We start from the raw sequence: 12,957 nt of genomic DNA, 5'->3' as shown, positions 1-12,957 counted from the left end.
CATGCCAGCGAACCAGGTGCAGGTTTGAGGAGACTATGGCTGGAAAAGTTGGAAGAAGTTTAAGGGAGACAAGAACATGACTGACGGTTCAGAAATAGTAATACATATGCTATATGAAAAAAAGGCCTTCTGTTACCCTTCTTGGATGTTTGTTCACATTGCATTCTAAGCTGCACCAAAAATTAATACAATGAATATTACTTCATTTATTTTCATCATGTTTACCTATTTCACCTCACTGGTGAGCTAGCACAAACAGCAGGTCTAAGTAGGAGACCCTGGTGAGTTTAGAGACACATAATTGTAAAATTAAAATAGCGTGTGTGTGACATACTCACTTATTCTAATGAATATATCAATGAAAGTTTTGAGGAGGAGTTATTGTAGTCTAAAAGCAGTGTTCTCCAACTATATCGACAGGAACAATTCTTTGGTACCTTGTAGAAAACAATATGTGCTGAAGCTATATCACAGGGCTAATGTTAATTGGCTTTTAAATGGCCACACAGTTTACAACACACTAAAACAAAAACTATCTGCATAGGTGGGATTTCTACTTCCAATCTTGATAGTTCTGAAATAGAGTTTGCAGCTTCCCTCTGTCCACATGCCCCGCCCCCATCCACACACACACAACCTCACACCCCCAATTTCCATAATCTTTTAAAACCAAAGCTGTAGGTCAGGCTAGTTCAATACCTGCAGAGAGAACTCTGAGTGACATTTAAGTCAACCTTGGAAATAGCCAGCGATCTCCTTGCTTAGAATGAATACCAAAGAATGTCAATTTCACTTATTTTTAAGTAACAATGCAGGAAAGAGGAAATCTGGAAAGAGGAAAAGTTGATAACATTTTGATTTGTTGTGAGGTTTTTTGTTTGTTTGTTTGCTGCAATTACTGTTTCTTTTTTGGAGATTTTTGTTTTGAGTTTTGGGTGTTTGAGACTTATTTGCAAGCTGATTTGGATGCTAAGTCTAGTACCTTTTTTCTTAGTTTATAAAATCCTGCTGACCCCTGATAACATGAAATCTCTACATTTTGAGAAGTCCATTTCTTGAAGTGCTGAACAAATTGGCTTTCTATTAATTCCTAATAATTTATTGTTTCCACATGGTAGTTTTAGGTGCCCAAATAAATTGTCAATTCTTTGAGGGTAGAGCAAAATCTTATTATTCTGTCTCTCTTTTCTATTTGTCATAGATTTGAACACATGTTTACTCCATAAACCATAAATCTGCTATTATCTGTAAAGAACGATAATAGTCATTAGGGCTAGGAAAATGAATAAGATGAGATCCCTACTCACAAGGAGTTTCAGGAGAGAAACCGAGAAGGTAATAATTACAGTATAATGTGAAAGCATCTATAGCATATTGATAAAATGTCCCTGCAAAGAGGGCTGTCTGACAAGAGCTGTGATCCTATACCAGCTGATGTTGACTCTCAGGGAGGATGCTGAAGCAATACTTAGCCAGATTTCAGTCCCCTTCCTCCATCTCATGCCTCACTGTGCTTGCCAAATGGCTGGACTCAACCAGAAGCTGGAGAGCAAGGAAGCAATTATGGTAGTTCATGCAGCTCCACCTTTCAGAGAACAAAACAGTGTGCTTAAGACTGCATGGTAGATCTTGAAATACGAATGAAAGACATCCAACACAGATATGGACTTGAGGGTGTAAGTTTAGATTTACATGTAACAAGTGGCATGTGTTTATAGGATATTCAGATGGGGATGGAAATCCAGGGTCTAAAGTTCAGGAGAAAGACCTGTGCTACACAAATAGATTTCAACCCTATTAAACTAAGAGAGTTGAAACTGTGAGAGTAGATGAAATAAGTAATGAGGAGTAAAAAAAAAAAAAAAAGAGCCATAGGAAGAATCCTGCTAGCTCCAATATTTTAAGTGTGAATAAGGAAGCAGAGCACATGAATGATATAAAAGGTAGCTTTAACTAGGTAAAGAGAACCAGGGGAACAAATTATCATGAACTATTGGGGAGAAATGGTCAAAATGGTTAAATGCAAAGGAGAGTTTAAATAAAATGAGTGAAAAAAGCTCATTCATTCTAACAGTGAGATCACTGGTAATCTCAGTGACAATAGTTTTTTATTTATTTATTTATTTATTTTTTAGATTTTTATTGGGGAATTGGGGGATGGGAACAGCGCTGGGGAATTGGGGGAAGGGGAACAAAAAAATTGCTGTCGTCTTGTCCTTCAGTCTAGTTGTGGAGGACAGTTGTCTCACTGGCCCAAGTTGGCACCATCATCACTCTCTTCCCCGGCGAGGCAGATCAGTCGTCGGCTTCTGGACAGCAGCTCAATGTGACTACTGGCCGCTCAATCTGGCTGCTGGCTACATGGCAGCCCATGGCAACTCACTGCAGCAGGGGCTACAGCCTATGCATTCTCCGGTGACTCACAGCAGCCCAGCTCCAGGTTGAGCTGTTGTTCAGCATCTTAGCTGTAGAGGGCAGTGTCACTGGCCCTCAAATGTGGGATCCGAACCGGGGCCCTCTGGCATCCCAAGCCAGCTCTTAACCGATGCACCACTCGGCCGGCCCTCAGTGACAATAGATTGAGTGGAGAAGTGAGGATATAAGCCCACTGCAATGGAAGAAACCTAGTGTCCGTGATCCATAGAAAACAGAGCCTGAAGCAAATGCTTCATGGCAGATGCAATCCCAACTCAGCAATGGTGAGGAGAAAAGAACAGGAAGCAGGCAGGAGGGAAAGCAAATACAAAGGGGTGCATTATGAGCTATCTACCCACTTGGGAGAAAACCCAGCCAGCTGCTTGGTGTCTGGATAGGCCATACTGAACCACCCACACTGTGGAAGAGTCTGACAGAGGGAAAAAGAAAGAGGAACACATCTGCTAGGTCTCTTCCAGCCCCACCCTCCCATTCCTGTCTGTCATGGGTCATAGTTCACCTTCAAGGGCGTAAATTCCCCATTTCTCTGAAGTTGTGCCACACAGCCCTTCAGGGAAGTCACAGCCACACAGCTCTGCACCTGAATCCTAAGTGATGGGAGGAGCCTAAGCTTTTGTGGAGTCAGTCAGCCTAGACTCTGGCACTGGGACAGCTGTGACTCTTTCCTGGGAAAGTGTGACACAGGCCATGCAAGGGCATGGGGAGTCCACAATGGGTAGCCCTTGTCTTCGGGAAGTCCACCATGGAGAACGGGTAAGGAGACAGCTGTGGATGTGGAAGCCCACTGAGAACGGAGCAAGTAGTAGGGGACCTAGGAGGCAGCAGGGGTCAAACCAAACTGGAGAGGTGCATACATTGGATCTAACACAGATAGGAAGTGAAATCTGATGCAGTGGACACTCCTTCCTGAAAAGTGACTGAGAAAGGAAGAGAAGTAGAATGAAAGGTAAAGAGGACTCCAGGAGAGGAGTATGACGAGGAGAAAAAAGCAGGGACTCCGGAGCCAGATTGCGTGGGTGTAAATCCCTGCTCAACCTCTCACTATCTGTGTGATCTTGAACAATTCATTTATCTTTTCTGTGCCTCAGTGTCCTTATCCCTAAATGTAGATATAACATTCTCTACCTCATATGGGTGTTGTGAGTTACTATATATAAGACATTTAGAACTGTGTCCGGCATGTACTGGGCATTATTTCAATGTTTGATAAGATCAAAGGAGGGTTCTTTTGTTTCATAGACACTTGAACATCTTTCCATGCTTAGGGGTAAAAAGATAATTTTAAAGGAAAGACTGAAAATACAGGAGAGATAAGGAATTATTGACAGAGAAAACTATCAGAATGGATAATATTTCTTGATGGGTAAAGGGATTATTGTATAATAAGCAGTCTCTGATGGTATGCTTAGTGATTGATGAGAAATAACATATTAGATGAAATAATTGTGTATAGTTTACATAAGCATTTTTTGTAGTATTTACTAGTCTAAATTTTAAAATGTTATGTAGTAGTGAAAATCACTGTATATGTACACAATAAGGCCTGGAATAAATATTATTTAATGAATGAAAAAATGAAGGAATGATTGAATGAAAGTTAATATTTACTGCTCTGCCCCTTCAGTTGCTACTTTCATCTATACTACAGGATCTTATGTCTTAAACTCTTAAATTAATCCAAAGCAGGGGAGACAGAATATTCTGTGAACTCAGACTCACCAGCCACTAGATTCTGGAATAATCTTATAGTAGCTGATGTGTCTGCAATGGGCACTGAGCACTCACGCATCTATCCTATTACATACAGGATTTTCCTGAGGCAGCCATGTTCCCAATTTATATGCCTAGGCTTTTGCCAGAAGTTTCCAGTTCAACACTCCAGCTTTCCTCTAGAATTAGAGTTCAGCCCTAAACTTCAGCTCATGTATTTGAGTCTTTGGTTTCCTTCCTATCTTTGTCAGAGTAGGAAAGGCTGGACTCTGTCCCTTGACCCTATCCAATGGCTTGGTTCCCTTTGACACCAAAACATAATGCTTCTCCTAATTTGGCTGAGCATGGCCATTGTGTCAATTTTTTTCCAGCTGGATAATGGATGACACCAGCCTGTATCATCTCAAGTTCATCAGGGTCCTTTGGAGACAATACTGAACTGTTGGCTTCTTCTCTCAAAGGCCAGCACTAAAATTGGATCATTTCATTGCAGCTTCCTCTTCTAGCTTCCTTTTCTCCCCCACTGGCCTATTTTTGCAGTGGGGATTCCAACATACCTGATGATCAAGTCATTGCAGCTAAAGCATGCCCACTGTAAATGTGTTTTTGTGCTTCTCAAGGATAATGTGAAAATGTTAATGTGAACTTATTCTTATATACTTTTTTTGTAGAAATATAAAGTGTTCATGATCCTAAATGGTCTACATAGTAAAACATATATTTAATTTTTAGAGGGTAACATTTTAACACTTCACAATTCTTTCTTTAATTCTTCTTCTGAACAACACTAAGTTCTCAAGTTCTTGTTGTGAAGAGACTTCTGATTCCAGAGGCAGTTTAATATTCTGGAAAGAGTAAGAACTTTGTAGTCAAACAGCCATGGGTTTCACATTTCTGTGAAAACTACTTTGTGTAACTTTGGGCAAGTTACTTATTTTCTCTGAGCCTCAGTTTCGTTAGCTGTAAAAATAGGGTTGATAATACCTGCCACAGAGGGTTGTACGAGGGATAAATGAGATCACAGATCAAAAGTACTCAATCCCGTGCCTGGCACTCAGGGAAAGGTAATTCCCTCCCTTTTCTTTCCTTTCTTCTGGTAATATGCAGTAAAGATCAAACAGACTTCAGAATCACTCACAATCAGTTCTATTCCCGAAGACATAGTGCAATTTTTATAAGTCACTCCAATATCAGAAACATGGCTATCAGAGCTTAATTGTCTGAGTTTTTCTCCATACATAGACTAAGCGAATTTGAGCAATTTTGTAAATTGGAAGCATTTTAAGGCATTTTAAACAGAAGCTTATTTACTTACTTATTTTTCAGCCTCTGGTCAATTTAAGTGGGCAATCAGCCTTATTGTTATGATACAATTTCACAGCTATGACTACTAGGTGTATATAAAGAGAGGTTCCTTTAAAACTGAGGGTGTTTGTATTTGCTTTACCCCAAAATTGGGTTATGTTTAATCAGTTCAACCAAAACCCTAAAACCTGAAATTTTCTTCTTGGATATATCAAAAGGGTCAGGACCTTTTCCAATTACCAGAAAAATCATATGCATTTCTTTATATGATCATTAAACAAGTGGATGCAGCCTGCACCAAGAAAACTGTGTGAATCCATCCTCTTTGTGCTTTAAGACAAACTATAGATCATGGAAGTTCCAGTGACTACCTCTGATATTTCTCTATTAAATCTTGTTTCATCATCCAGGCTATCATATTCATTATCCACCTCCTAGATTTTATATTTGCTTCTGCCCATGTGGAAGTTTGTTCCCAAAATTCTTTGACATGCCACTCATTGATAAATGCCGTCTACATTCCTTCCCTTGGGCTCTGTAACTATTTGAGCCGTAAAGCACAGTGTAAATGACATTGGCAACTTCCACTTCTCAATTCTCTTGGGGTACTTGCTTTTGAAACCCAGCCACCATGCTGTGAGAAAGCCCAAGGTGTCTCTGGAGAGGTGGACTTGCAGAATCAACTTGAAGCTATGTAAACAAACCATCTTAGAAGCAGATCTCTATCCTTAAATGAGCTGCCCCAGCTATCCTTGCTGAACCCTGCCAAAATTTCAGATTCATGGGCACAATAAATTATTGCTATTCTTTTAAGCCACTAAGTTTTGGAGTGCTTTGTTATGCCAGAATAGAAAACTGGAACAATTCCCACAGGTTTGATTTCCCAGTGACAGGAGTTTAGATAATATTTGGATGTGATCAATGGGTTTTAATCATTTATCTTTAGAAGGGAAATGGCCCTAACTTGTCTACATAGTATCTATCTCCTCACTTCTCCCTTCTACCTCTCACTTTAATCCTGTATTCATGGTGTTTTGGTCTGCTCATAGCTCCTCATACATACAAAACATGCACCCAACTCAGGTACTCTGCATTACTGTTCTGTACCTAGAGTCCTGTTTGCCCAGATATCCACTCAGGTCATCTCCTGTTGGGAGCCAATTGAGGACAATTGGGGATACTGAGGCTGTGGCAAACTCAGAACTATATCTCAGTGGCCAAGAGCAAATCTAGGACGCCATCTTGCCCCTCAAGGTGAACTTTAGCTAATTATAATGAATTGTAATATTATTAACATTGTGGTTAGGGAAAATCTCCACCCCATGTTGATTGAGTCAAATAAGGACAAAAATCCCTCTTCCAGATGGGAAGGACCCACCTAGGAACACCTGTAACACCACCCCTAAGTCTTGAGTACTTTGCACCTTCATTTTTCCAAGTCTCGTTGTTCTTGGGGGCAGCCGCTCATCTCTGGGCTGGCTCACTCTCACCATCTTGAGAGTGTACTATCTTTTTAATAAATTTGCTGCTTGCTTGGTTTATTCAGTGTGTCCTTGAATTCTTTCCTGTAGTGTACACCCAAAACCTGTTTCTGGCAAGACTTTGAGTCTTTGCTCAAAAGCGACTATTTCAATGAGGACTATTCTATTTAAGTTGCAAATTCACCTTTACCAGAGAATTCCTTATATCTTTCACCTTGCTATAATTTTCTTCATAACATTCATTAACTTATCTATTATTTCTCAATCAGTAGAATGTAAAATCAGAACAGGGATTTTTAAGGATTTTTTTCTCTTTGGTTCAACAACCTAATATTTGGTGTCCGATAACTATTTGCTAACTAAATAGAGACTACATAGAGATTAACTATCTCTAAATGATATATGTAGCAATCATCTTTTGGTATGGTATGCATTATTTTACTGAAAGAGATGAAATAATCAGAGCTCGGTGGGGTGAGATGGGTGGAAAGAAAGACAGAAAAGTAGCAGATCCTAAATTGGACAGAAGTATTTAAAGGTGTGGAGCCCAGCAGCCAACCCACAGAGTAACTACAGGACAGAAAAATTCCTTGCCTGCAGTAAAAGACCCAGGACCTTACGGCAGCAAGAGATGGAGGAGACTATGCCTGTGGAAAGGTGGATAATGAGTCTGAAGTGAAGCTGAACCCCTAACCTGTTCTGAGAAGCCTCCAAATTTTGTCAGTTTTTGGATTTTGTATAATTGGAATTAATCAGTATATATTCTTTGATGTCCGGCTTTCTCTAGCTCAGCGTTGTTTTTAGTGTTCTCCATATTGTTATAGGTAGCTATAGTTCATTTACTTTTCCTTGCTAAATGGTGTTTCATCATATTACTATATCACAATTTGTTTATTCTTTCACCAGTGAACATTTGCATTATTTCAGATTTTGCTCTTTTATAAATACTGCTGCTAAGAACATTCTTATGCATATATCCTGGTACAAATAAGCATTCAGTACTTTAGGTAAGATACCAGAAGCAAAACAGCTGGGTCGTAGGAATGAATATCATCAAGTTCATTGATCATATCACCTTTTTCTAAAATGTTTGCGCCAATTTACAACCCCAGCAGTATATATGAGCATATGTGGTCCATGTTCTCATCAACCCTTGTTTTGACTTGATTTTGTTTGTTTTTCCTTCCTTCTTCCCTCCCTCCCCCCATATTTCCTTTTGGTTATAGAAGAAAACTTCTAAATTTTATTGTGGTTGAATTAATAAATCTTTTCCATTGTGGTTGCTATTTTTTGTGTCTTACATATGAAACCTTTATCTACCCTGGGGTGAAAAAGATCTTATGTGGTCTCTAAACACCTTTTTTGTTTTACCTTTCACATTTAGGCCTATATTCCACGCTAACTAATTTCTGAGTATAAGTTAGAGACCCAGTTTCATTTTTTTCCAAATAAGATACCCAATTATTCCAGCTCCATCTTTCTTTTTAAGTGCTCACTTTATTTCTATGTGCAAACTGTCGCTGTCTAAAGCTTTCAGAAGGACATGTACAGTTACAAACACCCTGCAGAGAGGAGGGTCATCAGGAATTAGGGACCCTCCCTCCTGAGTGGGGCAGGGGCATGGGAGTGTTACAGCAATATTTAGAGAAATGACGGTCTGCTGCGGTTAAACTCTAGTCCCTGATTTTGTGACGTCCCTTGCCCTTCCCCATGCTGGGATCACTACAGGTAGCCTCTGAGGGTGGCAGGGCACTCGCCGACCTGTGCCTACACCCCTCCCTGCCCAGCTAGCTCCATCTTACAGTCTTTCTCCACTGTTCTGCAGTGCCACCATTATCAGGGGTCCAAACAAACATGAGTTCATTTCTGAATTCTATTCTGTTCTTTGAATTCCAAAGTCCAACTATTTATGTAACCCTGCACTAAAACCACACTGTCTTGATTCCTATAGCTTTATAGTAAGTCTTGACGTTTAAGAGAATACTTAACTCCCACCCAGAATCAGCTACATAAGGACACACCGAAAAATAAAAATGTGGGGGCTTTTCTTAAAAAAATTATTAAGAATATCAAGATGATGGCAACAGAGTGTTAAAGTAAGCATGACACCCTTCCAAGTGCAGGACTCTGAGTAACCTCACAGGTCACATGCCCACAAAGCCAGTACAGCTCCCACCTTAAATGTCAGTGTTCATGAATAAAGTTTTATTGGAAACAAGCCATGATCACTCTTTAATGTATTATCTATGGCCGCCCTTGTGTTACAACAGCAGAGTTGAATAGTTAGTTGCAAGAGAGTCTGTGTGGCCCACAAGTCTAAAATATTTACTATATGGCCCTTTAAGAAAAGTTTGCAATCCCTGTCTAAGATTTCAAATACAGTTTTAGAGGAGTAGGAACGAATTTATGGAAAAAGTAGAAGTTGGGCTGTGCCCTGAATGATGAGCAGGGTTTGATACATTAAGATTAAGGGGAAATGCCTCCTAGACATGGAGAAAGCATGAAAAATTTGTGCGGTAAGGAATACATGTATTAAAATCAGGACAGCGAGAATGACGTATTAACATAGAGTATGCACTTTGGGAAATAGTGGAAGATAAGCTTGTAGAATAAGAAAGCATCCAGAAACCTCTGGAAAATGGAATCAAATTTTTAAAGAACTTTTCCAAAAGCAAGCATACGCCATTTTAGGAGATTTTATCTTGAGACATTTGTAAAAGACATTTTTTTTCTTGAAGCATAACTCAGATTGGTAAAAACTGAAGATGACAATGAAATCTTAGTACTCCTGTTCCATATTATAAACAAACATTTTGACTTATGCTTTCCATTAGTGTTACCTGGCATATAAAAAGATCACATACATACACATACACACATTTCTAAGTAATCTCTCCTATGACTTTCTCTATTTATAATCACCAATAACTACTTATGAATAATAAGTACTTAATTAATATTTTCCTTATCCCAGATCATGTGTCTCCCAAATGAAAGAGCTACCCTTGCCCATGAGTCTTCTCTATGGCCCCTTTTGAAGGCCGTAAAGCTATCACTATTTACCTCTCAACTATAGGCAGACAGAAGGACAATAATTCCATGTCAACTTTATTGAACATTCGCCTGTTCTCCTACAGGGAACGAGGTCCTCTGACATAAATTAAGCCACTCCTTTCTTTTGTCTGCCCAGTGGCTCAGTCAGGATGCGATTACTATTCTGTCCCAAAGCTGTCCAAAGACCAAGCCATAAAAGAGGGAAATCTGTATCTGGCACCATCTCACTGTCTCTTATGCTTGTTCTCTCATAACAACATGATAACTAGGATTTTCCCAGCATCCACCGTCTAGGTAGTCTGCTTAGTAAAAGAAATGTAGGTTTTACCTTCTTGTCTCCTACATCAGTCTCTTTTAAGATAGTAATGACTAATGGCAATTTAGTGTGTTAGATACTGGGGAAAATCTAATTTTTAACAGCTGATTTTTAACACAGCAAAGATTTAAAAACAAAAGGAATGAATTTTAATAGAAGTATTTCACACAATGCATTTGAAATACTTGCAAGCACAGTTCTTTCTAGCAGTCTTCAAAAAAAAAAAATCAGGCCATGTAGCAACTGTCATCCCTCTTTACCTTCATGTAACAGCCTACCTAGCAGTCAATGTTCATTGTGTATCTAGAGGTATAGCTATTGCCCAAGGAACCCCTCCGGAGCTTAGGAGCTTTGAGGCTGAGTGGGCCCCTGAGACCAATCGGGAAGTCACACTACTTAGGCTATTAAGGTAACCCTCTACCTACTGGAATATACTGTTCACTCAAAAAGGGATATTTATAGGGTTTGTAGAAACCTCTAGGCTCCATAAAATAATAGATTTGCATGCAGTACCCACTTCAACTAAATTCTCTCACCGTCCATAGGAGAAATTCACTTGCTGAAAATCAGTAACTCGGCTTAAGAGTTTAATTATTCATTTAGTCCTGAGCTGCAGGAGGGAAGTAGGAAAGGCTCAGCCATGCATGCCAGACTCTGAGAAAAGGAAGAGGCCACACCATGGTCTCTGGGTCTTTTCACAGGACCGGATGCTAGCAAAGGACTTGCTGCAATTCATGATGGGAGACCCATGTGAAAGGCTTAAGGATTTTCTAGTTTATCATTAACAGATGCTGTCTGTGAATTCAAATTTTCGAAATGGGAAGGAGAAAAAAAGGAGAAACTTTTATTTTTTTTACTGTGCTAGGTGCTTTAGAAATTTTACGAAGGTATAGCCACAGCTTTCACCATTTTAACGATGAGGAAACTAGATCACAGAGGTTAAGCCACTGGAGCAAGGACACAAGATTAACTCTGTCATGTATACTTCCTGGCTTCTCTTTACTCATTGAGTGGCTTGTATTCATTTCTTTGGGTCTGTGGTTTAGGCTGCCAAATAGTACTGCTTTGGAATCCGGTACCTGAGTAGTAGTTGATAGATATCATAGTATCAACTCAAAATTACAAAAGAGAAAAAAAATCATGTATTATGATCTTACTTATTAAACTAAGCAGTCTCTCTATAATAAGACCTGCCATTCTCATAAACTGATCTCTAGCTCTAATGTCCACATTTCATTTTAAAAAATAATCACTACCATTAAAGTAGTTTTTGAGAGACTTCTAGGTGCCAGACAGTATAGATCGTATACTTTATCTTTAATCTTTCCAACAACAAATTAGGTATCTGTATTTTACAGATGAGGAAACTGGCGAAATTACCTCGTAGGATGGTAAATGGGAGAATAGGAATTTGAACCAGGTCCCTCTGTCTCCTTTGCCCAGTATTTACCATTGTATCAAGCCCTAAGGTATATGATTACAACATCTGTCTCTCAAAGCCCATGGAAGTTTAGAAGTTAAATACTAGTGGAGATTTATCTTTTTCAGGGTGAATCTATAATATTTCTGTGCACCCACCCCATTAATTTTCAGTAGAAATACACAAGGAAGTTTAACTCTTTCTGCATACCCAAGCAAGCAACAGCCCTTTGCCTTATCAAAGAAAGCCCATGACATCAGCCTGTTTGGATACCTACCAACAGTCCAAAGACCTGCTGCCTAAGAATGATTCTGGTAGTTTCCTAGAGTTAATGAGAATCAGTCTCCTGACATCACTCCCTCATCTTAACTCCTGAATCCTGAGTCCTGTTTGCATTAACCTTAGCTTTAGGTGCCTTGAGGCTGAAAAGGCCATTTTATCAGGACTCATTCATCCAGTGGTTATATAACAGATGTAATATCTCTTAAACTACCATTTATATGCTGATGATTCTCAAATTTGTACTTCAGCCTGAGTTCCAGATATATGTGTTAACTGCCTTTCAATATTTCTACTTGGACATGTCCTAAGCATCTCAACATAATATGTCCAAAACAGAACTTCTGACACTAGGCCTCCATCTAAATACATTCTCAAGCTCTTTCCAACCCTTCCATAGCTTAAGAATTAGACAGTAGAGAAGTAACGCTCTCCACCCAGTTGCTCAGGTCAAAAATCTAGAAGCCAATTTTTTTATTTTTTTATTTTACTGGAGAGTTGGGGGAAGGGAACAACATTGGGGAATCGGGGAAGGGAAACAGAGAAGTTGCTGTCCTTTTGTTCTTCAGTCTAGTTGTGGAGGATGTCACTTCACTGGCCCATGTTGGTATTATCATTGCGCTTTTCCCGGATGAGGCAGATCAGTCACCAGTCACTGCACTGCCACTCATGGCAGCTCTTGGCAGCTCACGCTGGCTGCCAGCCACTCACGGTAGCTTACGGAAGCCCACTGCAGCCCCACTGCAGCCTACGCCATCTCTGGTGACTCATGGCAGCTCAGCTCCAGGTGGAGCTGTTGTTCACCATCTTAGCTGTAGAGGACACAGCGTCACTGGCCCTCATGTGGGATCCAAACCAGGGCTCTGCTGCTCAGAGCTGGCATCCCAAGCCAACTCTTAACCAACACTCCACTTGGCCGGCCCGTAGAAGCCAATTTTTATTGCTCTCTTTTCCTA

This window comes from Hipposideros armiger, unplaced genomic scaffold, assembly GCF_001890085.2.
Source record: "Hipposideros armiger isolate ML-2016 unplaced genomic scaffold, ASM189008v1 scaffold_925, whole genome shotgun sequence".
NCBI lineage: Eukaryota > Metazoa > Chordata > Mammalia > Chiroptera > Hipposideridae > Hipposideros > Hipposideros armiger.
The sequence above is the reverse complement of the archived record's forward strand: the minus strand, read 5'-3'. Positions refer to the sequence as shown.